Consider the following 27,714-nt stretch of genomic DNA (forward strand, 5'->3'; position numbering starts at 1 on the left):
CTCAAGGGAGGTGACTAAGGTGCTAGTCACGACTGAGATGCATTGGCAGAGCTGTGTGTGTTGGGGGCGAGGGGGTCAGCAGAATAGCAGGGAGATAATAGGTCAGGATTTAAAGTGGGCTGACAGAGCCACATGTGCGTGTGAATCCTGGAATGTCAGGGGTGCTTTAGGTCAGAACTGAGATACATTGGCAAAGCTGAATATAGGCCCCAATAGTGTGGGCAGTTGTAGGTCAGGTTTGAGGTGTACTAAGAAAGCTGTATGTGTGTTCCAACAATGGAATATCGGGGTGGGGGCGAGGGGTGTGTGCTGCATTCGGGATTGCGATGCTGTGGCAGAGGTATATATGGGTAGCAGCATGTGTTTGTGGTTAGGATTAAAATGCGTCCGTCAAATTGTGTGCCGATAACAGTAGTAAATAAGCAGGGGGTGTTGCAGGTCAGGACTGAGGTGCACTTGCATTTCTGGGTGTAATGGCCATTGCTGGAATAGCAGAATTCTTGCAGGACATAGTTTGGGGGTCAGGCCATGGTTGAAATGCACTTGCAGAGCTTTGTGTGTGGTTCGCAGTACTGGGCAAATGCGGTGCTCTGTGCCAGGAGTGAGATGCATTGACAGCTGTATATGGCTGCTAATTCGGGAATTACCATACGTTTTTGAGGTCAGTCACTTTCATCATTGATTTTGAGTAATTTCAAACACTCACCTATGGAGCAGACTTGCTCCCATAGCCAGGTCAAAACCCAGACAAGAAATGAACTGCCTGCCCGCCATCTTTAACATTTCTGCATGTTTTGGTATGGGTCAGTACTGTAGTGTACATTGTTTGAGAATACATGTCACCAAAGCATGCCTTTACTTATGTGTTCAGCTGTGGCTACCTGTGGTGGATTTAGACTAGGTTATTTGTGGTTGTCTTCAGTTATGTTTCGTTGTGCTGCATCTATTTTTTGCTTTGCTGTTCGTTGGTGTGTTGTATTTGTGGTGTGTTCATACGTGTTTATATCTTGCTCCAATGATGAGCAGCGCAAAGTTTTGCCTGGATCCGAGTACATTGGAACACACACTTACCTCAGTGGAGGTTCTATTTTCGGTTCTGAACATCCTCGTCTAGGCTATTGTAGCAATGTGTGCAGCCGCAGGGGCTTTAAGACTAATATCAGCTCAGGAACCCTTCACTGAAATGCAGGACATCAAATCCCGCTTCCCCAGGTATGTTTCGGGTGCCCAAACATAGCAGTGATCACAGGGAATTTGTGGCAAGCGAGCCACGCTTAATCAGGCGCTGCATGGCTCACGTCTAAGCATCCTGCTTCGTATATAACCATGGTGAGCATGTTAATATTTTCTGGAGCCGCTTCACGTCAACAATGTCCCCCTACTGTATTGCAGGACACAGATAATTTATTGAATATTGACAATTTCCCCAAACTAAAGACTACACGTCTGCTTTGCAGAAGCTTTAGTGGCTTCTTTTAGTATAGACAAACATATTTTAACAGAATTTTCAGCCTTAATCACAGAGCATTTGTTAAAAAGCCCTGCTGCATCTGTGTCTGTCGTTTTAGTCTGTGCCCTTTTTCTCTGCTTGTTAGTTGCACCCATATGTGCGACAATCTCAAACTGCCTTCATTTAACTTCTTGCTGTCAAAGTTGACAGCTTGTTTATTCATTCATATCTGTATTGTGGTCGCTACCTAAATTGTGAAAACCCTTGCGACTGTAGTATTCCAGCAAAACATTCTGAAAGTGAGGTCTTGAGAGATCACTACGGGGATTTCTTCCAGTTCACCAACATGACAAGACGGTAAAGTAGACCGAGTAGGCCAGGGAAATGGAGGTTGGCCCCTGTGGACAATGGGATTGAAAGAATCCGATCATCTAGATATGGATATACGTGGGCTCCTTGCAGTAAGTCGGCTATTGCTGACATTTTCTTTAAAACATTCGGAGCAAGATCAGAATGAAAGGCAGAACTTGGTACGGGAAATTATTGTCTCCTATCGAGACATTAAGACATTTCCAATGTTCGGACCATATTGGAATATGGAGGTGAGCATCCGTCAGATCCACTACACAGAGAGCCAATCTCCCATATGAAGAGTAGATGTGATCTGTGCAGGGTGATTTTTGGGGAAGATAAAAGATTGAAATCCAACCGGTCTAAAATTGTGCGCGGGCCAGTCCGATTGCATCTGGGCAGTGTGAAAAGTCAAGAATAAAAATCCTTGCATTTCTCTGTTGGTTGGACTATCTCTATTGTCTTCATAGAGAGGAGGAAGTGATGGACAGGGGCGATACGGAAGGCGGAAGCCAGTGAAAGCCAACAAAAGGACAAATGTTATGGTGCGCCATGATTCCAGATGATGAGAAGTATGACCCCCAAGTGGAGTGCAAAGGAAACACTCCTATCACTTGGAGATTTTCTCAGTGGTGGTAAAAGATGCTCCAGTGGAAGATGACGCAGAGTGGATAAAGAAACTTTGCCCTGCTTTCGGCGTTGAACGCGGAGAGCGTGGTCTGGCTTTTTAGATTTGCAGTCTTGGAAGTCGTGAAAGGCTGCAAAGGACCTAGAGGCAAAGTCAGATCTTTGCGAATAGGTAGACTTGACCGGTAGGTATGACTAGGACCGAGAGGGACTGCTGTTAGGATACTCATCTTTCTTTTTGTGAGCTCATCAATTGAGCTGGGAAACAAAGGCCCAGCACCTTATCTTGAATGTCCTTTGCAAATTTGGTAGCATGGAGCCATGCTTGATAACAAGCGTCCAAATCCTATGGCTACTCCACCGGGCGATGTAGCTACGAGATAAGATGCAAATTGGAATACATCTTGTGCCAGAATTCTAGCATACGCTAGCACTGCTTTGAAATGTTCAAACTTGTGCAGAGGAATGTATTGCTCGAACTTGGACAGTTCCTTGTAAAGCCGCAAATTTGACACAGCTAGTATGGCTTCCGCGTTAGCCTGCTTAAGATGGAGGGCTGAATTGGAAAATATTTTCTTTTCCACTCATTCAAGGATCTTATTCTCCTTTGTTAAGAGTTGAGAAGTCACTGTAGAGGCCGAGAACTTGGGAGTACAATATAGCAGCTGCTACGACTGGAGGATGGCTGCAGACAAGTCATTAATGGTATTTCCTCAGACGATAGAATCCTACCTCAGGAATTTATCTTCTTGTTAATGTGTGGTCCCGTGTGTGGCTTTTCCCACACCTTTGTCTTTGCTAGGACATCATTTAGCAAGAAAAGCCCTGGACTTTTAATGTTTTCAGGGAAAGGGATCCTGCCAATACACGCACCTACTTCAAACGGGAGATTCTGGCCCAGAAGAACAAGTTGCTTACCTTATCTGGTAGGATGTTCCTCCGAAGTATTTCACATCTATCACAGGTAATGACCACAGCTGTGCTGCTTCGGAAAATATTTCGGTGTAGGCGTCCTGCGTCGATGTCGATACGTTGTACCTCGAGGGCCTCCGTCGAGGGTTGACGTCGCTGGATGTTATATATAGGAATATAGGACGCACGGCGCCCATAGCCTCAGTTGTAGTTTTTTCCCGAGAACGTGTGGCACCAATCTCCTACCAGAATGATTGTAGAAAGCCTTTGTGGAAACGTACGCTGCATTCGCCTAAGAAATTTTGTAGAGGGACAGGCTGGGAGGGTTCGATGTGGAATACTTTGGAGGAACATCCCATTGAAAGAACGTTATCAGATAAGGTAAGTAACTTGTTCTTCGAGGGGATTGTGTCCTCCGACATATTTCACATCTATGACAGACTCCCAAAGCAGTATCAACGTATGGAGGTGGGAAAAGAATTTACACGTTTAGAAATTTAGAATGCCCAATCAAATTGCTGAATAGAGGACTGCCTTACCAAAGGCCAAATCCTGCCCATGGATGGAGTCCAAGGAATAGTGTCTCACAAAAGTATGAACCGAGGCTCATGTGGCTGCTTCACAAATATTGCGAATCGGCCTCCAGCATAACCAACAAAGAGCTGATTATCCACTCTGACCCGGGACATCCGTGAGAGATAGAAACTCAAAGCTCTCCTAGGATCCAACCTATGGAGCTTCTCCTCTTCCTTACCAGGATGTGGAGGAGGATAAAACATCAGACAAATTACCTTTGGGCTCCAATGGAATTCCGATACAACCTTTGGAAGACAAGGACGCACCCCTAAGGACAACCGTGTCCTTATGGAACACAGTGAAGGATGGCTTGGCGGAAAGTGCCTGCAACTCACTCACTCACTCTGCGTGCGGAAGTAACCGCAACTAAAAATACAGTTTTAAAGGATAACAGTGGCAACGGACAAGAATGTAAGGGCTCAAACGGAGCTCCCATCATGAACTTTAAAAGCAAATTCAGATCCCATCCTGGCACCTGGAAAGGTGACGGTGGAAACACATTAGTTAGCACAGAAACTGTGAAATCAAAGGAATCTTAAAATAAGAACATTCCTCAGACGAGCGCTTAAATATAAACAGCGCCACCAGGTAACCCTTAATGGTACCCACCTGTAGGCCCCTGTGGGCTAAAGAAAGCAAAAAAGACAAAACCAAAGGAATGGAACATTGGAAAGGATCCACATTCTGTACCCTGCACCAGTCGCAGAACTTTCTCCAACGGCAACGGAACAGGGACTTTGTTGCGGGCCTTCTGGCTGAAAGCAACACCTCCATCACGTCTTCGGGGAGGTACCAATCCTTATACCTCAACCTTTCAGATACCAAGCATGAAGGCTGAGAGACTTGACCTCTGGATGGAGAATCCGACCCCCCTCCCGTGAGAGCAGATTGTCTCGGTAGGGAAGACGGTGTGGAGGGCAGATGGACATGTCTAGAAGGTCCGGGTACCACGCTCTCCTGGCCCATGCCGGAGAAATGAGGATCATTCGGGAACCGAACCTCCGCAACACTTGCGGAATGACGGGGACTGGTGGAAACGCGTACAGCAGTGGGAAGGACCACTCCACTACGAACGCGTCCCATAAGGCTCCTGTTGGAGGAAATTCCCGTGAGCAGAATCTTTCGCACTTCCGGTTGACACTGGTGGCAAAGAGATCTACTTGTGGGGTTCCCCAAAGAGCGAAGATCTCAAACAGAACTTCCTGAGCCAGCTCCCACTTGTGAGAGACTGTGCTCTGCCTGCTCACAGAGTCCACCGCCGCGTTTTCGTCTCCGGCCAGATGAACTGCCGAGATCGAAATTTTCTGCTTGATGGCCCAGAACCAGAGCTGCATCGCCTCCCTGCACAACAGGAGTGACCGTGCCTCCCTCCCTTTTTGTTGAGGTAGAGCATGGCCACTGTATTGTCCATCATAATCAGGACATTCTTCCCCCGCACAGACGGCAGAAAAGCCTTCAAGGCTAGCCTGACAGCCCGCAGCTCTAACAGATTGATGTGGAGTCTGGACTCCGACTGAGACCAAGGCCACTGTGTCAACTCGTTGGCATGAGCTCCCCAACCCGTGAGGGATGCGTCCAACACTATCGTCACCAGCGGCCACGGTTGCCAAAATGGAACTCCCTTCATCAGATTGCCTTCGATGGCCCACCACAGAAGATCCTGGGGGACCGAGGGTGGAATCCGAATGGGATCCGACATCCTGCCGGAGAACTGCGACCACTGCATCTTGAGAGCCCACTGCAGAGATGTCATCCGCAGCCTGGCCTCTGACACCAGGAAAATGCAGGATGCCATGAGGCAGAGCAACCTCAACAACCAACGCCGGGAGACTCTGGGCACGTTGAAATGTGTCCACCATCTGCAGAATGTGATGAACCGTCACCTGAGGAGGCGAACACAGCCCCAGGGAAGTGTCGAGCACTGCTCCGATGTATTGGAGCCGCTGGGTAGTTGTCAAATGGGATACTTTAAATTGAGGGAGAAGCCCAGCTTGTGAAGGGAGTGGCAGGTGACGGACAGATGATCCAGTGATTGCTCGGGAGAGCGCGCCCTGATCAACCAATCGTCCAGGTAGGGGTAGACGTGAATTCCCCCTTTCCTGAGATACGCTGCCACCACAACCATCAGCTTGGGGAAGACCCTTGGGGCAGAGGTCAATCCGAACGGCAGGACCCGAAACTGGAAATGCGAGTCGCCAACTGCGAACCTCAGGTACTTCCTGTGCTATGGATGAATCGGCACATGAAAGTAAGCATCCTTGAGGTCTAGAGACACCAACCAATCCTGAAGTTGAAGGGCCTGGAGGACTTGAGAAAGAGTTACCATCTTGAACTTGTCCTTCCTGAGGAGCTTGTTCAGCCAAACGCAAGTCCATGATGGGTCTCAATCCTCCGTCTTTTTTCGGGATCAAAAAATAAGGGGAATACCATCCCTTGTTCCTCTCCGCTACAGGCACCAGTTGTATGGCGCCTTTCTCCAGTAGGGATAGGATTTCCTGCGCAAGGAGCTGATCTGGACGCTTCAAAGAGAGCTTCCCCAGTGGATTGTCGTGAGGCCTCTGCCGAAAAGGAAGACAGTAGCCATGGGTTATGATCTCCAGAACCCACACATCTGAAGTAATGGCTCGCCATTCTCCAAGATGCTGCGCAAGTCTGCCCCCAACCGGTGAACCATGGGACATGGCCTCATGACTGAGTGGACACGGCTCCGGCAGTGCCCGAGGGCAAAGAGGCGACTGACCGAGCGGCTTTGGCACCTCGAGTACCTTGCTTTCCACCTCTGGTACTCCTACGGTGGCCCCTTTGACTGGCAGCTCCTCTCGATCTACCAAAGGAAGAGTAGTACCGAAAGGACCTCCCCTTCATTGCTGTCCCCTAGGACGAAAAGGCAGAGGTTGACCTACTGCAGCGCCTAAAGACTTTACTGCAGCTTTGGAGGTCTGCAGCCTCTCAAGGCTCGTCATCCTTGCTGCCAAACAGATGGACACCATCAAAGGGCATGTTGAGAAGCCAGGATTGCACATCAGGAGCAAACCCCGACTTCTGCAACCACGCAAACCTGCGTATCACGGTGCTCGCAGCCATGGACCGGCTGACACAGTTACCCTGTCCAAACCACACTGAATGGCTTCACACATGGCATCCTTGCCGTCTTGCACTAGGGCCAGAAAACCATCCTGTTCTTCCCCTTCGGGGATATGCTCACCCGCCAAAGATGCACAATTCTACAGAGTGGGAGTGAATCTCGCCAAGGCACAAACGGAGTTGGCTTCCTTCAAAGCCATACCCCCAGATGAAAATACCTTCTTCACCCAACCATCAAAGCGCTTATCGTCCCTATCAGGAGGGATGGTAGGGTACGCAGCCCACTTCGCGGGGACCGTAGCCGCCTGCGCCACCAAACTCTCCGGAGTAGTGTGTCGATAAGTAGCAGGGGTCACTACTGGCTGGGCGGTATTTTTTCGGAAGAGACTTATTCACTGCCGGGAGACTCTCCGAAGCAGTCCAAGCCGCCGCCACCCTTCTTTGCAAAGCCATGTGAAATGGCAACAGTGGGTGGCCTTTGGTCCAGGATGTCAGTCAGATCATCCTGATCAAAATCAACAGGTGGAGCAGACCACCCCAAGTATTCAGTCACCCTGGACATGAGATGCCTATAGGAGGATTCGGCATGCGTCCCAGGCCCAGGCTTGCCAACCTCCACCTCCGTAGAGGTGTCATGACCACTGGCATCATGCAAGGACTGACGGAGTTCTTCCATCTGACTGTGACCAGACAAAAAGGTAATCGGGGACATCAGGAGGCACAACCATCTCCTCATCAGACCCTTCTTCCACCTCCGAAATATCATCCAAAGGTTGGAACAAATCCTATCTGGGTGGAGGAACAGATAAGGGCTCAAAAACAGGCCTCACGGACTTACTGAGAGCCTTCCTCAGAGTTTCCACAGCCCTCTGGGGCACCTCTGTTAAATCCTCCAGAAACGGCATTGAGGGCGCCGAGGGAATCGGCGTCGACCGAGGCGCCGATGACTTAGACAGCTGCTTCAAGGCCAGAGCCCTGAAAGTGTCCTTTGACAGCCATGGCGCCGTTGACTTCTTCGAGGGCGGAGCCTCTTGACGGACAAGGCGCCGATGCCTTCTTTGAAGCCCTTACAGGATCAGCCAGTCTCGATGGCATCTAGGACCGAGACCTGGATCTGGCACGGCTATGGCAATCAACCCTGTCCGATCGGGACCTCGACGGCTCCAGATGATTGCACCGACCGCCTGAGTCCGAAGGCGTGCGAGTGGTGGACCGAGCCCATTCCTTGTCGGCTCCTTTCAAAGGCGCGGACGGAACAGTGTCTTGGGATTCGAAAATCGCCATCTGCTGGTGGAATGCATCCCATTTGACCAGCGACGAAGAAGACTAGGTGGGACAAGTCAACCGCCTTCTGGCGGAGTCCTCCAACGAGGAAGGCGACCAGTGACAGCGCTTTCGAGAATGCCTAGAAGAGGCAGAGGAATGGCGGGAACCACTCCGAGACCCCCCCTGGACTTTCGCTGACGCAGAGTCTCACCCCTCGAGTCGTCGGTCGAAAGCCCAGCGGATTTCGACTTATGGGGCTTAGACACTACCTACCATTAATGTCTTCTTCCATTCCCGCAAGGCCTTTGATGTCAGGGACTGGCATTCATCGCAGTCGTCGATGCCGCGGCTTTCATTAAGTCACCAGAGGCAGATGTCATGCGGGTCCTTGATGGACATTTTTCACCCGCAGTCCCAACATTTTTTAATGCCCGACTTCGGGGTAGAAGAAGATGAAGACATCGCTTTCGAAGAAAAGAATCGAGCGCGCAGAGATTCCAAAGCAAACACGTTTGTGGAAAAAACAGAACTGAGAATACGGACGCCGTGCGTCCTAAATATAGCATCTGCTGACGTCGACCCTCGACAGAGGCCCTCGAGGGACAGCGTATCGACGTAGGACGCCTACATCAAAAGATTTTCTGAAGCAGCACAGCTGTGGTCATTACCTGTCATAGATGTGGAATATGTCGGACACAATCCCCTCGAAATGTCGAAATAAGACATGAGATCAAGAACTCGGTCATGGAAGGCCCGGAATGAAGACGACGGTGCACCCTCTCCTTCCAGTAGGTCGGCATCTCCCTATCATTAGGCTTTATTGGATCTACCAGTTCTAAAGTCTGAGGAAGAGGTTCAGGCTCCTTTAGTTCCATCAGGCATTCGACCGGTGCAGGTTTAGGCACATCCTGTGGCTGTGGGAATAATTCCCATTTGGTTATCTGTCCTTGGGCAAAGGACTGGAGCACGTTTTCCACAGCAGAAACAAAATTCCCTTTTAAAGAAATTTGCGTTGTGCGGAAGGTGTCAGCATGAGTGTGGCTGGCCCCGCTGACTCCACCTACCAGCAACACCCATCAGTCCTTGGATCCACTAGAGGGTTCACATGACTAACAATCAGCAATCCTTGCTATTACATTATATGGATGGTAAGGAATAAGTTACCTGTAACGGTAGTTCTCCAGCATTGGTCTGGTATGGATTCACATGCTCATGAATATTCCCCGTCGTCAGGCTGGGAATCCTCGGTAAAGAAAAAATCAGTTTCAGTTTAATTTCTGAACGGTCTTTCTCCTAACAATCAAATCACTGAGCTCTGGGTCATACTGCCCCCAGCCAATGACTGCCCTCTACCTAAGCCACTCCTCTGGCAGCCATCTTCAGATTTGTTGGTAGCACGTAAAGTGGCAGTAGGACCAAGAGAAGGGGTAGGCGGGAGGGTTTGCATGTGAATTCATGCCAGACCCATGCTGGAGAACAACAGCTACAAGTAAGTAACTTGTTGCTTCTCCAGCATGGGGTCTGGCATGGATTCACATGCTCATGAATAAAGAATACACAGCAGTACACACACGCACAACCACAGGAGGTGGCTAAGGCTCAAAATAAGTAGCTCTTAACTCCTCACCAGTCTCACCTTAAAGCGAACTGGTTGTGCAGCACTGCTTGGCCGACTCTGGACTCCTTCCTGGAATCCCTGTTGATGCAGTAGAATCTCGTGAAGGTGTGCGTCGACTTCCACGTAGCAGCCCTGCACATGTCCAGGAGGGGCACACCAGACAGGAACGCTGTAGTTGCAGTGATCACTCTAGTCGTATGCGCCAGAGAGCCACCTGGAAATGGAAGCCTTGAAGAGGGCCTTCCCATGGTTCACATGGCCAAAGTTCACGAAAAGTTGTGACGTCTTCTGGAAACTCTTCGTGTGGTCCATGTAGAACTTCAGCACTCTAGCCACATCCAGCGAGTGCAAAGTCCTCTTGGCCGGCGACGAAAAAAAAACACAGGCAACCCCAAGGGCTTGTTTAGATGAAAGTCTGACGGCCCCCTGGGCATGAAGGAGGGGTGCGTCCGCAGCACCACCCTCGTGTCAGAAAATGTCAAATAAGGTGGCTTACAGGACAAGGCCTGAATCTCACCAACTCGTCGCACAGATGTAAGGGCCACGAGGAACATTGTCTTCCATGAAAAGAACTTCAGTGGAACTGTCTGCATAGGTTCGAATCGAGGGCCCATGAGCCTAGTCAGCACCACATTGAGTTCCCGTGCCGGGGCTGGAGCCATTATCGGCGGGAACAAACTTAACAGTCCCTTGACAAATTCCTTAACCAGATAGTGAGACCATAGCAACGGCCATCCCAGAGACCCGGTGTAGCAGGAGATAGCTGCGAGATGAACTTTGATGGAAGCATGGGCCAGTCCTGCTTTGGCCAACAAGAGCAAATACGGTAGCACCTGCAGAGCCGTGACTCGTATAGGGTTGATCTTCGGTGCACAGTACCAAACAGCGAACCTCTTCCATTTAAGCCCGTAACAGTTAAGAGTAGATGATGCTCTGGCCTTGGCAAGAACCTCCTTGCAATCTGCTGGGAGTTGATAACCCCCAAACCCTTCAGGTTCAGCGTTCCTGGGTCGTGGTGCGAAATTGTGCCTCCTCCTCTGGCTAGAAGATCTGCGCCCTCCGGAAACTTGACTGGAGGGGACGGTGACATCGAGAAAGTCCAGGTACCAGATCTTCCTCAGCCACGCCGGTGCAACGAGGATCATCCCCTGCACCGGGACCGAGTTGATTGACTAGTCGAAGAAGCAACGGCAATGGAGGAAACGCATACAGAAACAGGCCGTCCCAGGGGAATGAGAATGCGTCCCCCATGCTCCCCGGCTGGGGAAACCTGCTGGCGAAACGCCGGCACTTGGTGTTCGTCGCTGTCGCAAATAGATCGATCTGGGGATTGCCCCATCTGTGGAACAGGAGATCCACTTGGTCCTGCCAAAGCTCCAACTCGCGGCAAGAGCGCAGCACCCTGCTGAGTGAGTCGGCGACAGTGTTCTTCACTCCTGCCAGATGAAAAGGGATGAGGAACATCCCCTGGATGATGGCCCAGTGCCATCGGTCCTGCGCTTCTTTGGAGAGCGTCTGGGACCTGGTGCCCACCTGCTTTCTGATGTAAAACATTGTGGTGGTATTGTTTGTGAAGATCTGCACCACCTTGCACTTGAGGGACGGAAGGAAAGACTCGAGGGCCCAAAACACTGCCCGGAGCTCCATTACGTTGATGTGCAACATATTCTCCTCCGGTAATCACAGTCCTCTTGCGTGAAGACTTCCGGTGTGAGCTCCGGTGGTATTTGGGGACACTTCTGTTGAAAGTGTCCGTGGGCGAGAGCATCCAGCACCCAGCGGTCGGTGGAGATGGTCTTCCACACGCTGACTAAGTTCGGCAGCCGGCCTCCCACCGGGGTGCTCGGGTGGGGGCCCGACACCACGGCCGGTTCAATCCTGCTTGGACGTCGAAGGGCCGCCTTGGGGACCCTGGCGACAATGAAGTCCTCCTCCGAAGGCCTTGGAGCAACCCCTGTTGGTCTCCTATGTCGAAGAACGAGAGGGCTAGCGGTAAGAAGAGGAGCACCTGCCAAACCCTTGGCGGATCCTGGGGACTTTCCGCCCGAGGTCCGAAAGGGCAGCTTCCATTGCTAAAGAGTGCCCAAAGCACGCGCCATCTCCGTGTCCGTCTTTATGGTTTGGAGAGACTCATCCACAGCTTTCCCGAACAAATTGTCCCAGTCGAAGGGCATGTCCAGCACCTTCGACTAAGCATCCTGCCGAAAGTTGGTGGCCTTGAGCCAGCCGCGACGACGAAGGCATCGGCGATGTCCGTGGCCACCGTGATGGCGTGGACCAACGCCACCACACTTTCCTGACAAATTTCCAGCACTTTCAACCTCTTGTCGTCGGGGAGGAAGTACAGGATGGGAGCAATCTTGAATCACAACTCACGGTCGTAACGAGCCACGATGGCGAGGGCGAGGGCGGCCTTGATGGTAGTCTCAGCAGAATAGATGACCCGCCGTCTCATGGTATCTAACTTCTTGCCCTGGGCTGGAGGCCGCAGAGGCGGATCCACCCGAGGACTTTTTCCTGGCCACTGCGGACACCAGAGTCTGGAGAAGGCTGGGCCTGTAAGCAATTGGGTGCGGAGTGCGGCACCCTGTACTTCTTCTCAAGGCGATCCCTCTTCGCTGGGGCAGGATGCTTCATGAGAGGCAAACCTTTGTCCCAAATATCCAGGAGTGGAGCTGAGAGGATGGTCTACCTCTTCGCCTCCCTGCTCCGATACAGGAAGCCCTCCTCCTCCTCCTCAGCGAGCTAAAAACAGTTCTTACGCTCTGGAGATTGAGTGGAACGAGCCAATCTCGTCCATCGGTGTCCCCTAACCTCCATCCAAGCCCGTGGTCTTCGTCACCGCGTACAGATCCGTCTCATCGCTTAATACCAGAGATTGGTTTCTAAGTGTGGGATCAGGATTCAAACCTGTGGTGTGCTGCGTTGCTTTGCTGCCAAGACAAACGCGTTGCCTCTGTGCTATCCCCCCCATACCAATTGGGCCCAAACAGTGAGATCAACAAGTAAAAACACAAAAGCAGGAAGGGTCCACTGCATATAATAACTTAATAAGTAAAAATAAACCAAACTTAGACATTTGAGATCTAAAACTGTAGCACAACCTTTAATTCATGGAAACCACTCAATCATATTCCAAAACCAGATGGGATGCTAAACATTAAAGTTCACATAACACTTCCGAGCATAGGCCTGTACATGGTGTGCCGAAGGCAGCCCTCTTGGCACTATGCGTTGATTAAAGAAAGCCACCCCAAGCTGTGATGTCAAGACGGCCAAAAAAAAAAAAAGACTGAGGGAAAGACACAACCGTGCACCAAGAACGCACTAAATCCAAGTACACAGGAAAAAGCAACTGTGGAAAAATAGAGGGAATTAACTGAAAGAAAACCTAACAGTTTTACACCTTAGGCCAAACTTGTATGTTGACCCACTGCACAAAAGTGCTTCACAAAAAACTTATAATAGAAGATGGTCAATGTAAAATCAGAAAAAAGATGCCAACTCGAGTTTTGGCTTAAATCGGCCTTTGTTATTTCAAGGGGCAAACCTTCATCAGACCAACTACAAAATCTGAAGGAGAACTGGCGGGCATCTGATAAGAACAAGTTGACCAATTAGATGTAGAATATGAAAAATACATAAACATTGCTAATTTGATACAAACGGTTAGACAAACATACCCAGTTACTCAAAGTTCAATAAATATTAGGGGCACAGTTTCAGTAGAGAGGACAAGTCCCGGGATAGAGCCCCACCTCAATTTATGGACAATCTGCAAACAAGCGTCCCATATTAGGGTGATCGCAACAAATTACAGATTGCATTTTAAAAAAGAACAAGGATTGTACAAAAAATGTATCGATAAAGAATCATAAACCAATTAGTCCAAGGCTCCAGGTGCACACATAAAAGTGCATCTTTTTTGGGGGAAAAAAGCCTGATCAAATCTGAACATGAGAATTATGCCATCACTATAAGAAACTAGGACTAACCTCCACCGTGAAATTGAAATTCATCAGTGTCTGAAGACAAAAGGTATGGTGCATTCGAAACAATGCGATTACTGAAAACCAAGGAAATCGGCGCCCAAAAGGATTGCGTGCACACACAACAAATAGCTAAGGAGCATAGCATCACACCCGCATGGTAGGGTGCGGGTGGCGGGCTGCAACCTTCCCGCAGCCCTGATGGATAAGGGCAGACAGGAGCTCATCACAAACTAACATGCTCATAACATTGCCTCATTCATACCAGGAAGCAGGTTCCAAACAAGGACACGCCGGTGGCCATATTATAATGGAATATAGTGCCTCATCTTTCAATGGACCGTGGTCGTGCGGTCAAAACTGCTAGGCTGTCATGCCTGCTGGACACATCTCTGGATCGGGAACAACCTCTCCATACAGAATGAGTTACGCCCATAGAACCGCTAGACCGTTCTATTCGAAATGGAGGTTGTTCGATGCATTGCCAGGAAAACGACGTCTGCATTTTTCACGTCGTTCAATTCACGTGACTCAGTTCTGTCACTTGTGTCACAGCAGTATGTACATAAGCAGCGTGGAAACGTCGATCGCTGCTTCTGATTAATTCAATTTTTGGCGTTTTGTAGCTCAACTCTGGACCTGCGTCCTCGCATTCCCTTCAGCAACTTCTTTGGCCTTTTGTAGCGTGTTTTCCGCCACACGCTAATTTCTGGAGCCGTGTATCCTGTTCACGTGCCAAATCTCCACGCGGACCTGTCTCCAAGCGCGGCTCACCTGGGCTGCGTGTATCCTGTTCGCGTGCTAAATCTCCACGCGGACGCTGTCTCCAAGCGCGGCTCTCCTGGGCTGCGTGTATCCTGTTCGCATGCCAAATCTCCACATGGACGCCGTCTCCAAGCGCGGCTGTCCTGGGCTGCGTGTATCCTGTTCGCGTGCTAAATCTCCACACGGACGCTGTCTCCAAGCACGGCTGTCCTGTGCTGCGTGTATCCTGTTCGCGTGCCAAATCTCCACGCGGACGCTGTCTGCAAGCGCGGCTGTCCTGGCTGCGTGTACGCTCTTCGCATGCAATCCTGCACGTGGTTTTCTGAACTTCTTTGAACCTTGGTACCTGTGATAGTTAACAGGTGAACTTCTATTTTTGTTCTTCGTGGGAAAGTAAGTATTTCATGAACTATTGGAAGGTGATTGTGCACAGTACTTTGGACGCCATCCTGTGGTGCACCAACCCGGTATCTAGCGTGAGCCTCGTGCCGTTCGGGATAAGTCTCCCTTACTAATCTTCCCCTCCTTTGTCATTGGTTCAACTCCTGGTTTTCTTCAAGAGACTTTTGTTGAATACTTCAGTTTTTGCCATAAGGTCAGTGTTTAGAATTTATGCTAATACTGTGCGATCATAGTGAGTTGAGTTTGGGACAGTCTCTTATGATACTTTATCCTAGGCTGACTTCCGATACAATACCCACGCCCTTTCCAGTGATCCATCTCTCTGTCTGTTTCATCAGTCAGAGAGTTGTATCATTTGGAAGGTCTAATTTGCCTTAACTACAATCAAGTCGTGTGAAAAAGGATCCGGAAGAGCCCTACCAAGTGTATCCTTTTTTGGTTTCCGTATCCTTTTCAATTGATACATTGGTGATTTATGACATAGGCACAATATACAAATATTAACCCTGCACATAATGGGCGAATAATCACATATATGAGTTTGGATCAGCAAAGCTCAAAGTGATGCAAATGTTTAAGATACTTATATTCCCTGTCAGGCTGGGAATCCTCGGTAAAAGAAACAAAACAGTTTCACTTTAGAACTGTATTTCTCCTCTATTCCAATCACTGTCCTCTGGATCATACTGCCCCCAAACAATGACAGTCGTCTCCCTAAGTCTCGCCTATGACAGCCATCTTCAGATTTGGTAGGCACAAAGTGGCAGTATGACCAATAAAATCCATAGAGGGGCCGGAGGTAGGGTTTGCATATGAATCCATGCCAGACCCATGCTGGAGAACAATAGTTACAGGTAAGTAACTTACACCTTCTCCAGCATGGGGTCTGGCACGGATTCACATTCTCATGAATAACTAATACACAGCAGTACCACATTACACAACCACAGGAGGTGGCAAGGCCCAACAGAAGCAATTAACACTTACCCCTGGAGCAGACTCACCTCAAGCTAACAGGTTACGTAGCACTGCCTGGCCGACTCTGGACTCCTCCCTGGAATACATGTCAATGCAGTAGAACTTAGTGAAGGTATGCGTGGACCTCCACGTAGCAGCCATGCAGATGTCAAGCAGGGGCACACCAGAAAGGAATGCCGTCGTTCCAGCAATTGCTCTGGTGGAATGGGCTCTCAGACGGCCCGGCAGAGACCGGTTCACCAGCGGATGACAGTGCAAGATGCAGCCGGAGAGCCACCTTGAAATGGAAGCCTTGGACAAGGCCGTCCCATGGTTCACAGGAACAAAGTGCAAACAATTGAGAAGTCATCCGAAAACTCTTTATGCGTGTTACATAGAACTTCAAGGAACAAGCAACGTCCAGCGAATGCCAGGCCCTCTCCGACAGCGACGAAGATGGCTTAGGGAAGAAAACAGGAAACCCCAAAGGCTCATTGAGGTGGATTTCTGATGGAACATTCAGGATGAAGGAGGGGTGTGTACGCAGTATCACCCTCGATCTGTGGAAAGTCGGATATGGTTGCTTGCAGGATAGGGCCTGGAACTCACCCACAAGTCTGTCAGAGGCGATAGCCACAAGGAAAGCAGTTTCCCACAAGAGAAACTTGAGTTGGGGCTTGATGCAAAGGTTCGAAAGGTGCCACCATGAGCCTCGTCAGGACCACGTTTAGTTCCCATGCTGGGGCAGGAGCCTTCACCGGCAGGAAAGATCAAAAATCCCTTTGAGGAACTCCTTGACGAGCCTGTGGGACCACAGCGAGGAGCTTCCTGGGGATCTAGTGTAACAGGAGATGGCCGCCAGGTGTACCTTTATGGTAATGTGAGCCAGTCCAGCTTTTGCCAAGGACAAAAGTATGGAAGAATCTGTGGAGCCGTGATCCTCACAGGGGTAATCTTCTGCAACCGGCACCACGTAGCAAAACGCTTCCACTTATTGCCGTAGCACTTTAGAGTCGACGACGCCCTGGCGAGGACTTCCCTACAGTCCACTGTTAACTCATAACCTCAAAACTATAATACTGCACAAGTCATGCTCTCAGGCCCAGCAATCCTAGGGAGTGATGAAGGATTTCACCTCCCTCTCTGGTGAGCAGACCCGAAAGCACTGGCAATTTGACTGGAGGCGACGACGACAGGCTGAGCCGGACCGGATACCAAATCTGCCTTGGCCACGCCAGGGCGATGAGTATCATCTTGCATTAACACTGTGTGAGTTGACACGTAGCAGGAGAGGAAACTGGAGGAAAGCGTACAGAAACAGACCTTCCCACTGTAAGAAGAACACGTCCCCTAAGCTCCCCAGTTGGTGGAATCTGCTGGCAAACCTCTGGCAGTTGGAGTTTGTCGCAGTGGCAAAAAGATCGATCGGGTGTCTGCCCCATTTGACGAACACCTCACAAACACCCAAGAGACTAGAGAAAATATTTCACTAGACCATGCATGAACAGCCCTCTCCAAATTGGTACAGTATAAAGTATTCACCGCGTCACTTGTTTCCCCTTATTCGATTCGTGTCTACCATCTATATGTGTTATTCATCATTAAATCTACACAAATCCAATTAAAGTATCAAAAATATCAGTTTATTCTTTTAAAACTTTATATCATAAAAAAAACATACACATCTATAACAAGCGTGCATACAGCAATAAAAGAGTTAAGCAGCTTTTAGCTCCTCAATCATGTACTATAGCAATCTGCAGTGGTCTATCAATTAATCAATATTTGTACATTGTCATATTAGATTAGTTTTCAATAGCGATCAATGGTTAGAACCTCATCAAATTGAGAAGGCTCACCCAAGTCCTTATTTCTTTCAACTACCAATCCATTTGACGAACAGACAGTCCACCTGATCCTGATGAAGTTCGCACTCGTGGCAGTATCGCAGCTCCATGCTGAGGGAGTCTGTGTTGGTGTTCTGCATGCCTTCCAGGCGGAGAGGGATGAGTAACATCCCCTGTCCGATGGCCCAGTGCCTCAAGTCTTGAACTTCCTTGGAGAACGCTGGGGATCGACTGCCCCCTTGCTTTCTGATGTACAACATGGTGGTGGTGTTGTTGTCCATCAAAATCCTCACCACCTTGCCCTTCAGAGACAGTAGGAAAGACTTGAGGGCTCAGACACTGCCTGGAGCTCCAGGATGTTGATATGCAGATCTTCTCTGGAAACCACAGACTTCTGGCGTGTAGACGTCCAGTGTAAGCCCCCCCCCTAACCTTTCAGTGAGGCGTTTGTGGTGAACATCTAGGGGATGTACCCCTCACCGCTCTATCACCCACCAGAACTCCCCGTTCAGATGGATCTTGTTAGCAAAACTCGTGGACACCTGTATCCAACGTCCCAGGAGGATAGCTCAGTGGCAGCGTGCTCGACTTGTAAACAAGATGACACGAAGCAACACAGGTTCGATCCCTGGGTCCGCGCTTAGAAACCTCTGGGTATTAAGCGCGTTATAAATAACCTATCATATCATATCATATAACGTGCAACCAAGAATTACTGTAGGGGTCTGCAATCTGCAGAGATGGATAAGGTAGATACAGGACGACATCCTGCCCATTAACGACAGTCATTGCACCTTCCCTTGAATGGCTGCTAGCCTCTCCTCCTACGGCGATGCCAGGCAAGTCACTATTGAGTCTGGTGCCGAAGAAAAGCGGGCTTTGGATAGTTTACGGAGAATCCCAGCTCCGTCAGAAGTCGGACGGTCTCCTTCGTGTGCTCGTCATCCAGATCTCGAGAGCGGGGGCGCATATCCGCCAATTGTCCAGGTATGGGTATACGTGTATGTCCTGCAGACGAATATGGGCTGCCACTAGGGCCAGGCATTTGTAACCACTTTTTGGGCAGATTTTGGGCCTTGAACTGGTGGCAGTGCTGGCCTTGCACCATGAACCGTAGGAACCTTCGATGTGTCCCGTGGATGGGGACATGGAAGTACGGTGTCCTCTAGTTCCAACAATGTAAAGAAATCCCCTTCCTCCAGTTGGCCGAGCACGTGCTGCAACGCGACCAACCTGAATTTTTGGGACTTCAGGTACTTGTTCAGACGGCACAGGTCCAGGATCGGTCTCCAACACCCTATCTTCTTCCTTACCAGAAAGTATCTGGAATAGACTTCGGGGCCCCGGAGTCGTTGGGAAACAAGCTCCATCGCCCTTTCCCTTAACAAGGCTTGAACTTGTTCCAGGAGCTGAGGGATGTGGAGCTCCTGACTGGAAACGAGTGTAATCCGTGGGCACCTGTGTTGGAACTCCATGCTGTGTCCCTGGGCAAGAGCGTCCAGCACTCACCTGTCGGTGGTGATCTTCCTCCACTCGCTGACTAACCTAGTCAGCCGGCCTCCCACTGGGTTGCACGAGTGGGGACTTAACGTCTTGGCTGGTTTAGGCTTGCTTGGGCGCCGGCGCCCTGCCCTGTGGGTGAAGACCTCTGCTACGTACGTAGGTCTGGGAACGACCTCGGTAGGCTTCCAGTGTGGAGGATCGGGGAGGTTGCCAGTATGAAGTGGAGAATCCCTTGGGTGATCCGTTCGATTTACCCCTGGAGGAGTGAAAAGACGAGCAATGCTGTTGAAGAGTGCCAAGCGAACATGCCATCTCCTTATATGTCCTTATGGTTTAAAGGGATTCGTCGACTGCCTTCCCGAACAGATTTTCTCTGTCGAAAGACATGTCCAGCACCTCACATGAATTTCCAGATGAAAGTTTGTGGCCTTCAATCATCCATGCCGTTGAAGGTAGACTGTTTCCCCATCTGCCAAATCCCCTTCCTGAAAGAGGGCGAGCGCTTCAGTCTTCTTGTACCAGGATCGGGCCCAGCTTGTACTAAAGCTCCCGGGTCGTATCAGGCCACGATAACCAGAGCATTGGCACCTTGATCGTGGATGCTGCCATGTAAATTACGCTCTTCCCCATGGCATCCATTTTCCCCTCGCTGTCCGGGGGTATTGATTATGAAGCCAGGTTAGCCAAATGTTTCCTTGCAGCAGCCAACACTACCGAGTCCGGCGACAGTTGTGACCTCAAGCACTTGGGCCCAGAGTCCAGCAACCTATATTTCGTCTCCAACCTGTCTCGCTTGGGTGGAGCCGTGCATGGGTTCTTCTTGAGGGCATGACCTTCCTCCCAAATGTCGTCCAGAAAGGGCACCGCCATGATCCTCTTTGACTCTCGTCGCTAATACAAGAAGCCCTCTTTCCTGGTTTCGAACAGCTTGAATGATTCCCACCTCGTCCGGTGGAGAGACTATGAGGGGCGTCCAGATGCAGTGATTCATCATCTGACGGGACAAAGTCCTCATCTTCGCCAGTTCCCATGGCCGTGGGCTTGTCCGGGTCTGCTGGTGGAGTCGGGGACCTACATGGTGTAGGCGGCTGATGTGGAGGCATCGGATGACGCTTTCTCTTCTTACGCGGAGACGGACCAGGGGGCTGCAGCACCACATAGGCTGGGTGCAACCTCTACTAGATCTCAGTCACCAGCGTGTGGAGAGTCGACATGATGTCCGTGGATATGTCCCTTGGCTGAGAAGGGAGCAATGGATTGCTAGGCCCTGCGCTATCGCATTCTTAGTCATCCTCATGGACCGTATGGACTGACTCTTGGTCATCGTCTGTGGATGAGATGTCCATCGGTCGAACACCAACCCTAGAGGCCTGTTTTGGAGCCTCCACGCCCAGTCCCCTTTGTCCTCCCTGAGCGCTTTGAACCAGGAGTGCTTGCAGCCTGCACTGCCACCGCGGGCCACCGCAGGGGGGATGAGGGGGGGATGCATCACGCCTTGCATGCAGGTATACCCTTTGGGCCGTAGGAGCCACCCTTGTTGGATCAGCACCTACCGTCACCGCGTTTGTCACAGCAGGCGTCGATGTAGTGGTCAACAAAGACTTTGGCTGTGCCGGTTGAGCCTGCTTGGCTGCGCGGCCGCCTTCTCCCGACCTGGGCTTCTCTGATTTCTCTTGTAACTTGGCGGGGATGGATGACTTCCTCTTTGAAGAGGAGCTCGATGGCAGGCTAGATACGGAGGCGGACAGCAATAGTGATCGTGACCTATCCAACTTGTGACCCGCCTCAGCAGCGAACCCGGTGGAATCGGACTTGCAGTTCTTGGCCTTATCTTGGCCCCCCACCCATGAATGGGGCAACCTCAAACAACTTTGATCTCTTCCCAGAGGGAGACCGCTCTTCGGACTGGCCGGTCCTGGGCGAGGCATGACCCTGCTCGGGACAGAGGCCTTGCTCGAATTGAGCCTTGCCGCTAGCCTGCTATGCCTGTATTTCTTTCTTCAAGAAGCCCAGGCATATCTTGCACTGCACCTCTGTTGTCTGGGTGCAGGCAGTAAAGACATTGTAGATGTTTGTCCTCCACGAAGACGTTTGGTAGCCCGCATTTGGTGCAGGGCCTGAAGAGGATACTTCTCTCCTTTTTTCTCCTCCGTCATGGTCAGAGAGCGGCAAGTAGGCCCAAGATGGCCTTCCAGAAACTTTGAGGAATCTTCCGCATTGAGGGGTGCAAAACTTCACTAAAAATGGGTCCCCGTTGCCGACCGATGAGGAAAGAGCACACAGGCTATGTTGGAAACAAAAATAGTAAAAATCTGAAGATGGCCGCAAGAGGTGGGGCTTACGGAGAGGACTGTCATTGGGTGAGGGCAGTATTACCCACAAGACAGTGATGGGTTTTCAAGGAAAAATATAGTTTTAAAGTTAAACTTTCTTTTACTGTGGCTTCCTAGCCGGACGACAGGGAATATTCATGAGCATGTGAATACATGCCAGACCCCAAGCTGTAGAACTAATATATCTCACAATGCGCATGGTTATTGAGCCTGCACATTGGAGGTGAGAAATCACCTGAAGTAGGTAAAAAATAAAACAGCAGTGTATATTAAGAGGACAAACCCAGAACATAGGAACATTTTGTAAGCGTAAACTGCATGATCAGAGCAATGTATTTCATCGTTTAACCCATCCACATGTGTCTTCAAGTGGAATATCCAGCGTTGCTCTAGCTGTATAATCTATTAACAATGATAAATTGTTTATGGTCGGGAATGACTCGATCAATTATCATCCACCTCAAGTTTCGCTCAGTGTGGCCCAAATTCGAGAGATGTTGGACAAGAGGGGCAGGTGTTACGCTCACCTGGTATCCACGGGGACGCCACCCAGCCCTGGTTGGATGATTTGCACTCTCGAACCCTCTCCCCTGGTCCCTTGGTAAGGCCTCTGGTTAAAGATGGGTCTGCAATATAGGAGAGCTGGATTCAATATCAGATTGTCTTCATGTTTTCCCACCTCCCTTGGCCTCAACTCCTTCCTCCCTCCCTCTTTGGGCCTTCCCATACCTTAATATTGTAAAAGGTGGATTCTCCGTCCTGCTCCTTGTGGCAAGGACGCGTAGATGTGGGGGGCGAGCAGCGACCAAGTTACTTCACTGGTGCAAGCCCCCCTGTGGGAACCCAGGCCTCCTGAGACTCTGTAGGTTTACTGCTTTACAGTTTTTATATGTAGTTCTTATGTTCCTCTTAGTTCGAATAATAATGTCTTGCTTCTTTCCTTTTAGGTATGGAAAGGTACTTTGGTTTTGTGATGCAGTTTGAAGATGAGCATGGGCCGGTAGGCGAAAGCGTGGTGTGTGCGATGCTGTCCGGTGAGTAATGCGCGATGCGTGGCGCTGTTTCGCCTTTTATATTGCTAACCTGTGTCTTTTCTCCCCTTGCAGGTTGCGATGTTCCTCGCCGAGCACCGTAATGTTCCAGCAATGAAACTGACCAAGAGAGGACTACCCAGGTAAGAATTGTGTGGCTTTCTTCATTTGGGAGCAAACTTGAGTAAATGCTTAGTAATGCTGTCTTTGTTTATCCTCTTTTCAGGTTATGGTATTCCAGGATGCATGCAGTGCCGGATGATGGAGTTTGTACCTTCAGGTGAGTGGAACTGAAGTCAGCGATGGATTGAAGACAGGATACTGTTCCAGGTAAGTTTCGTAGTGTTCTTTTTCTCTCTGCAGGCCCTTGGTTTCAGGTAAACTGGCATCAAAGAACTAGACACGGTGAGCGTTACGCTGCCCACAGCAGAGCATGTTCTGCTGTTTGGGTGCGGTTTAAATGGTCTCAGGTAAAGTATTCCAGGTAAAATAGTTCCAGGCCTGCCACACCCAAAAGACTAGACCGCATAGCTCAGTTCCTTGTAACTGAGCTATGTGTGTGCCTCCATGTTGGCTGAGCTCCTCCCAAGTTAAATAGTCCCAAGTAAATAGTCCCATTCTAATGTTGGTCTTCTTGATGGTTATGAGCCTGGCAACAAAGGCGCCAGGACGGACTCCAAGAGATTCTTGGATGAGGTTTTAAGGTCTTTGTCCTGGCCCTAACTAGAAGGCTGACTTGTCAGTGAGGACCACGGGCAAGGGTCATGACAGCAGGGGTTCCATTGCGAATATGTGACCTGTGCTCCCCAATAGGCACAGAGCTTTTTCTAGAAGTCATGCCCATGTTAAGTTTCTGACATGGACATGAGATGATGTATACAACATTGGTGGTATTACAATACATATGTGATTTTGAAGATCCAATACAAAGAAGTTATGTGGAACACAGCGCTGCTTATGCATGTCTCACAAGCGGCACAGGAGCCGCACAGGAAATGATCAGATATCGGTTGGAGTGGGAGACTCCCAACAACCCGTAAATTCAGGGGCCCTATAATTTGAGTCAAACGTGAGTGCACTACACGATCACGAATGTTACGTCTACGCTTCAATGTGAACAATGGTAGTTTTGAAATGCAGCCAGAGCTGCACACTAGATTCCAGTGTTTCTTCATTAGGCTTTTGATAAGCAGTGGTTTTGGGGGAGAAGGTAGTGACACACACCAGACGATCTCGAGATGTCTGCCTTGCCTGGGTCTGAAGTGTATCCCGATCTGTGTAGAGAGCCCACTTGGCTGATCACTTTAAAAGTTTAAACAGATATCCCCTGGCACCCAACCGGGATATCATGGCATTAGCATTTTGGATGCAGTCATCACTGAAAGTGCAATTGCTCCGCACCCTGAGCTTTTGGCTACATGGAAGATTTTCACAGAGTGCCCTAAGGTGCTGACTGCTGAAGAACAGAGTGGTATTGTGATTTGTATGTTTGTGGTATGAGGGGGTATACAATCTACCTTTAGCATGTTTGACAATCAAATCCAAGAATGAAAGTGGAAATTAGGATTTTGACTATTGAGCTAATCCATTAAAGAGTGCAGATCAACACTTTGAACATGCCATACAAAAAAAAAGACATTTATATACTGTCACCAGTCTGAGTTTATAGCGAAGGGGTTATCCAGGAAGATATGGATATTCTCAAATGTAGGTATATATACATTCGCAAGACTCTGGGCAAAAGCCGTCCCCTCCGCCGTACCCTTTATCTGTAGATACAGGCCATTGCCAATGCCAAAGAAATTGTCACAATGCTACATGTAATAATTCCACCAGAAATGAAGTGGGAACCTAATGTGGTGTGGTACGTTATTCAAGTCTGTTCTCAATGATGCAAATTGCCTCATCCTGGGGAATATTAGTATAAAGTGCAGTGATGTCACTAGGAGATCTTTGGTATTGTCATATGCATAACCATCTAACCAATTAATGGCTGAGGTGATATCCTTCAGGTATGTTCTAGAGGCCGTGCCCAAGGATTGAAGAAAACTGTCTAGGTATTTACTGCATGGTTCCAGCACCAACCCACATAAGGTAAGAATGGGACGGCCTGGAGGATTGTCTTGATTTTTGTGCACCTTGAGTAGGGCATACAGTACAGGTGTACATACACCATGAGAAGTGCAGTACAGCGCCTCGTGTTGTGACAAAAAAAAAAACACTTTCAACGAATGCGAAACATAGCTCTTATAATCTAGTTGTGATGGTATTAGTGGGATCAGTTCTGTTGCAGTGTAATGGGTGGCGACATCAAGAGCTCCCTGACAATTCTAATCCATTTAGAAGTGTCCATTACAACAATGCTGCCTCCCTTGTTGGCCGGCTCGATCATAACATCCTGATTCTTACTAAATTGGTTAAGTGCAAAATGTTCTCCAGGATTTAAATGCTTACACCCAAACAGTGTTGTGATTTCCGAGGGGGGGTGGGGGGGGGAAGGGGGGGTGTCCTGGTTAGTTGATGTGAAGTCTGATGGTAATCGAAACAGAGTGTAAGCCTCAATGTCAACAGCCTCCCTGCGTGAAAAACATGCAGCAAGTCTAATTTTTCTAAAGAACTAAGTTACAAGTTGGCTCGATCCAAACTGATTTGTTGGGAAGGGACAAAACCTAATCCCTGTGCTAAGACCTGTACTTGGGCAGGCAGATGTCAACCTAACAGATGAAAGATAAAACAACCAGAGAGGTGCTAAGGGGGATAGTTTGGCTTTTGAGTGTTGAGAGTACCTAGCTCCATCTGGTTCTGCTGTTCTGATCTCTCTCGCAGAGGCGGTCCTTGTCATTTGCCTAAAGAAGGCCCGTCGGAATTTACCTGCAATTCTTTTCATAATGCACTGACCCAAACCTCAGCTGACCATTTGGAGTATTCTGTCTATTTCTGCATAATATGAAATAAGTTTTATTCATCAGTTTGGCTTTGTGTCTGTTCTTGCTGCCTGCTGGGTCCTACGCAGGACCCCGGGGACACCTTTAGTCCTCATCACACTTATTTATAGCAGGATGGGGGCGGGGTGTTGGGGGGAAGGTGGACTATGGACAAGAAGTACAGATGCCAATACGGTGAGTTGTTATGCCTACATCACGTCCCCTTTCATCCATACTTATGGGAGACTGCAAAGCACTAATCACCCAGGGAGGCTGGAACTTAATTTTAGACAAACCGGTTTTGCAGAACCGCCTGCCCAAATCTGACATCTGACCAGACGGTCATATTCATGCAGCAGTGCTTGCAACATGTAGAAGGGGGAAGACCAGGTAGCTGCTTTACTAACCACTTCCTAGGGGATGTTCCTTTGGAATTAGACGGCTGTCTCTTTGGCCCTAACTAAGGATGCAGACCATTGGGCACAGATATTTTCTGAAGTTTGTAGGCTTCTGTGATGCAGGAGACGATTCAGCATGCTATGGTGACTTTCAATGTCTGAAGACCAATCTGATGGGTGCCAAATGTTAAAAAGACTAATTTTCTGTAAGGCCTTGATTGGTCGAAGTAAAACTTAAGAGCTCGCTGAATGCCCAACTAATGTAAATCCTCTCTCCATTAGTTTGAGGAGAGGTAAAGAATGTAGGTGAAATAATCTCTTGATTAAAGTGAAACGCTGAAACAACTTTAGGCATGCTCTAATTTTGCTCTTGGTATCATCAATATCAAGAACGGTCAGTAGCAGCACAAGAGGTATTTGATGAATTATATTTCAGACTTACAGAACTGGGGGGAAGAGCATGGCAAGAATAAGGGGATGCAGAAGCTCACTTGGACAGGAAAAGGTGCATACTGGACATGGAGTAGTTGGGCGCACTGGATAGCTAGCAGGGTTAGGCACACAGTGTAACACAGAGCAGGAGTTGGTGGTATGGAGCATGTGTAACGTGACTGGTAGGAGAGCACAGTTGGACATAGCTTTCAGGGGATGCAGATGCAGGTTCTTTCAAATGTGTTGGTGTAGGGTGGGACTGTAAGATGTGTAGCTTGCTGCTGGCATTGGCATGGCTTGTGGACGTAGCAAGTGTGTTGGTGATTACATGCATATATTAAGTGTGAGAGCTAAGCCCAGGGCAGAACATGCTTCAAGGGCAACTAGTGAAGGTCTGCAGAGCAGGAGCATATGCACCTTGCATAGCTTCCAGTCCTTTTAAAAGGTCATCAGTGTGCCAGGCTCTTTACAAGTGTGTGTTTGTGTGCCTGCACGCCATTATTGAATGGTTGCAGGAGAGCAGCAACCTGGAGTGTGCAATGACCTTTTAGATTGCTTTCACTTTTGGTTGCCTCGTTCTTGTTTTGGGAAAAATCATCATGTGCAACATGCAAGTAGCAAATACAGAAACACACACACAAACACACACACATGACAGGCACACGGCCACTGTCATATACTAACACTCCGTACCCTCACTGATACTTTCTCCCCAAGGTGTGATGGATGGAGCCTGCAAGCAGCACACACTTATAACCTCACTGACACTCACATATACTGGCACATCCACTTGACAGATATATTGACACTTGCTACCCTCACTGTCACTCTCTCTCACCCAGCACCACATTTCCACTCACCTGCACTCATAACCAGTGTTTCCTACATCCTGGCTCAGGCAGCAGAAAGTCCAGTGTTTCTTAATGTTATCTATTGTGCATTTGTAAGGCGCTTATACATCAAGAAATTGTATTTCAAAGCACAAGTGTTGTGCCCGTGCCACTGGTGTGACGTGCTGCAATACAAATACAATATGTAATGTGAAACATTTCGACCCTTTGCCATGCACACCCCCCTACGGAATACTCACCGCCTGGGGTTTGAGGCCTACCATAGTGGAAGCCAGAGCCAGTCATATTCCAGGGGGGGGTCAGGGGAAGAGCGATCAGTTAAGAGGACCCCAGTTCATGTTCCTTCCCCACGTGCCAGCATAAATATGAACAGTACTACTCAAAATCATTCAATACCT

The 27,714-nt window shown here is 49.2% G+C and overlaps 1 protein-coding gene across 1 annotated transcript in view; it reads right to left on the minus strand.

Annotated features, from left to right (window-relative positions):
• Positions 1 to 27,714, minus strand: part of KCMF1 (potassium channel modulatory factor 1) — a 527,710-nt gene that overhangs the window by 61,950 nt on the left and 438,046 nt on the right. The window lies entirely within an intron of this gene.

The sequence above is a fragment of the Ambystoma mexicanum genome, chromosome 6p (assembly GCF_040938575.1).
Source record: "Ambystoma mexicanum isolate Mex_15411 chromosome 6p, UKY_AmexF1_1, whole genome shotgun sequence".
NCBI lineage: Eukaryota > Metazoa > Chordata > Amphibia > Caudata > Ambystomatidae > Ambystoma > Ambystoma mexicanum.